Source organism: Hemiscyllium ocellatum, chromosome 33 (assembly GCF_020745735.1).
Source record: "Hemiscyllium ocellatum isolate sHemOce1 chromosome 33, sHemOce1.pat.X.cur, whole genome shotgun sequence".
Classification (NCBI taxonomy): Eukaryota; Metazoa; Chordata; class Chondrichthyes; order Orectolobiformes; family Hemiscylliidae; genus Hemiscyllium; species Hemiscyllium ocellatum.
The window spans coordinates 10,865,776-10,869,734 of record NC_083433.1 but is presented as its reverse complement, the minus strand read 5'-3'; the positions used below and the strand labels follow the sequence as shown (position 1 = coordinate 10,869,734).

General features: G+C 41.6%; 1 long non-coding RNA gene across 1 annotated transcript; it reads left to right on the top strand.

Annotated features, from left to right (window-relative positions):
• Positions 1 to 450: 450 nt before the first annotated feature.
• Positions 451 to 3,283, top strand: LOC132831401 (uncharacterized). Its single transcript, XR_009646494.1, has 2 exons — positions 451 to 975; positions 2,910 to 3,283. It is a non-coding gene; the product is annotated as an uncharacterized LOC132831401 (long non-coding RNA).
• The last annotated feature ends 676 nt before the right edge of the window (positions 3,284 to 3,959 follow it).

Here is a 3,959-nt window from a genome sequence, read left to right as displayed (position 1 = left end):
TTAAAAATGTGTTGCTGGAAAAGCGCAGCAGGTCAGGTCCATTCCTGAAGAAGGGCTTATGCCCGAAACGTCGATTCTCCTGCTCCTTTGATGCTGCCTGACCTGCTGCGCTTTTCCAGCAACACATTTTTAAGCTCTGATCTCCAGCATCTGCAGTCCCCACTTTCTCCCACTTGGCTGGATTGTCAAACTATAGGAAAGAAAATCATGTCCTCACAGTCCCTGCAGGCAATGCTCGCATTTGGACATTGTAACTTCAAGGTACAGATTCCGCGCCAGTCCCAAGCCACGAGGAGAATAGGTGACTAATGCAATGCCTTCGAACGGTTCTTTTTTGTTAATTTAGCAAATTCAGACAATATGTTTTTTTTAAAATCTTAATGAACATACAATGAACGCAATCTTTATAAAACACGCGCCGGTAATTTAACAATTAGCGCAGGCGTATTTTTTAATTGCCTAGTATTGGGACCTGGAGGCTGGGGTTATAAAAGGATTGCGGGAGGGGGACGCTGTCTCTTTGCAGCCGGGGAGGAGATGTGATTAGTGTTTGGGATTAGGCTGGGTAAGGTAATGAGTGAGGGGGGTAAGAGGCGCCGGCGTCTGGGCGGTGGGAAACCCCTCGATATTGTTGCAGCTCAAGTTGCAACAATGTTGCAGAGTTCTATTTTAGAATGTGGGCCTTAAAGGGACCGCGCTCCATTGTCAGGGTATCTCCGAATGGAGCATGTTGGGTTTTTTGAGGATGGCAGGAGGGGGAAGAGGGCTGTAAATGATAAACATATTGGATATGTCGATTTCTGGGGAATTGATTTAATCCCCTCTGAAGGAGAGTGATGTGGTTGAACACGTGTCAGGTTTGGGTTAATGTGCTTTAGTAGGCTCCAAGAATTATAAGCAGCCATGCGGATGTAATTTGAGGCCAGGTTTGCAGCAAAGCGCCGAACCTTCCGAAAGGCCGTTTTCTTCGTGGGGGTAAGTGTCCGAGGCGGCTGCTTTGCATGTATTTGATGTTTGAATTGAGATTAAGTTGTCTCAGTGGGGAGATTCTCTGGGGCAGGTCAGGCCTCTAGTTGCTATCGCACTGATAGCACTGGGCTACCTCCCTCTAGTCAGGGCTACCATGTGCTTAATCGGTAACTTTATTAACCGAGTGAATGCTCTCTGGAGGCTTCGCAATTATTAATGTTTGAAATGTGTACTTTATATGAAGGCTCCTAAGAATTGCCTAATGTAAGTGAATTTGGTGCTTGATTGGATAGTCCTTTTGAGCCTTTTACGCCACTACTTTCCAAGCATGACTCTCCTTTTGTCTACCGTGGGTGTAATATGCTCTTTAACCTAAAATGTTTTAATGTTTGGATTTTCTTTTTAACAATGCTTCATTATTCATTCTCGATCATCCCAGCCCCCTGGAATAATTGGTCTATCAAAAGTTTATTACTTAAAATTACTTGATCTTATGCCATCAAATCGCTCATGACGGTTAACACACACACCTAGTGTTCTGTCTCTACCAGAAGCTGTATAGCGTCCAAAAGAGATTTTGTCTTTCAATGACTTGTAAAAACATTGAGTGATTCATGGCAAGGCTTAACAATGGCTGGATTGGGATATCCTTAAGCTAGGAAATATAAGCTTTTTAGATGTGAATATCCTAAGCAGTAGGTCCAATTTCAGCTGTACTTGCTATTGTTATATAACCAACTCCTCTGGTGCAGTCTGTACAAACAGTTGGTGTACACTAGTCACTCCTTGGAACTCCAATCTCATCAATGCAGCATGATGTGGTTAAGATTATGTAAAGCCTAGGTTTTTATATTCTAAATACAAGTACTTTGTTTTTTCTAGTTTAATTGATTGACCCAGGATTGAGACTTGATGATTAGTTAAGATTTCCTTCCAATATTTGCCCAACTTGCCTCGTGCTATTTCATTCCTTCAGCTAGCTTCTAAATCTTGGCTAGTTTCAGCTTTGAGTGGGCCAAATGGCTGGCGTTATTTTAAGATGGCTTAACAACTGCAATCTAAAAATGTAACTATAATTAGTCACTCATTGGGAGATGACTGGGGTGAGAACATGCCATGATTTTTTTAATCAAACTGATAACAACATTTTCTGGTGTAGAATGGGGTGTTTTTTACTTCGGATTAAGCCATTGCAGGCTGTAAGGATTGGTGCCAATTCTTAATTGTTCCTAAACTGGCTTGTTCAGCCAGATAGTTGGCCACTTTCAGGGTCTAGCATCATACTTGGGTCACTAGGTTAATGGTGGCTAATGTCTTTCAAAGGACACTGATCCAAAAGCCCATCTGGTTTTAAAGTCCCATGCCCCTACAGTCTGCCCCTCCGGTTTAACAGTTCGTGACAATTCCACAATGCCACTATCTTTGTATTCCTTCATGGGATGCCAGTATAGAACATGTGAACAGGATCACTATTGGTGGTTTGATTCAGGGTTGTAAGCAGTAATTTGAAGATGGCTGGTTTTTGGGGCAGAGAGGGGAAGTTGTCACTAACACTAAGTCTTGCGTATCACATTCAAGCAGTTGTCTGTTTTTAAACATTGTGCTACTGGGAATTGTGGTTATTGAGGCATTATCAGTAAAATGTTGATTTCATTTTTATATATTTGCAAACTCTTATCCCTTTTTTAATCTAAATGTGGTGATCACTGCCTTAGGTTTTTGAGGAGACTCCTAGCTTTTACCAGTGATGTTTAGCACTGGGCTATGAATGCAGCTGATTTGGAAAGTGCGTCTGCTGAACTGACATATCAGCAGAACTGAGGGAAAGCTTGGGAGGCTTCTCGTGAGGCTGTGATACAGGCAGAATCTGTAGTCAGTTGTTGCCATGAGTACTGGATTGTTAAAGTTGATCAGTCACTAACACTTTCTTTTATCAATAGGTATGTCTTCAACCTGAGCATCCGGACAGGTGGACTGAGGGAAGTGGAATGATTTCATCCAATGTATGCTTTTGGAGTGGGAAAAGGGGTTTAATTTTGCCATTTCTAGGCAGAATTTTCTGTCCTAATATCTGCATTGGTTATTGCAAAACTGACGAAGGTGCTTACCGGGCTGCTGAACAATGCTGTCCTTATGGTTTGGGAATGATTCTCTTTACAAATTGGGATGAGCGGAGTTAATCCATGTCACTTGTAATTGACCTGGTTCATATTCACCTTGTGTAAATTGTAGGTGTCAGCTGCCCTACACAATCTGGATTTTTTGCTGTGATTTATCATAAAAGTACTGTCTCAATAAAAAAAGTTCATTTTAACTTAGTGTGGTGTCTCTTATTGGTTTGTAGTGACTGAATGATTGAGTTGAGGAATGTGTTGTCTTGACTGCAGTTAATGAATCTGTAGGTGAAAATCAGCAAAGCTAGCCTAACCATGCAGCTTCCTTGAAGATAGAAGCTGCATTCTGGTATCCTGTCTAATAGGCTGACTCATTTCAACACTCTGAAAGGAAGAGATCACTTGCTCAATTGTCACAATTGAAGGTTGCATATGGTAGGACATGTGGTAGGTGGTGCACTTTCCTTTTTGAAAGGAAACTTATCCTATAAGTTGGACAGTGATTGTGAAAATGCTGATGGGTGACTATCCTGGCTTCCATTCTGTAAATGTACCACATCAGTTACAAATCCAGAGCTGATCAGGGTGTCTGGAGATCAGTTATTGCTGCATGTGCAAAATGTGGTAATGCTGAATGGGTGTGGGAGCATTGGAGTGCAATTAGTTAATTCCAATTGGGAATGTTAGTACTGTATTAGATATTACAAGTGATTGATGGTGTTGATTTGAGGGGATGTGGGGAGAGAAGAAAAGATGAGGGAGGGTCAGCCAATGAATTTTTAATTAGACTAGGAATGGGAAGTGCAATCTAAAGGAGCTGTGAATAACAGCATTATTCAAATTGAGAAATTAGAAATGAACCAAGCCAGCAAGGAA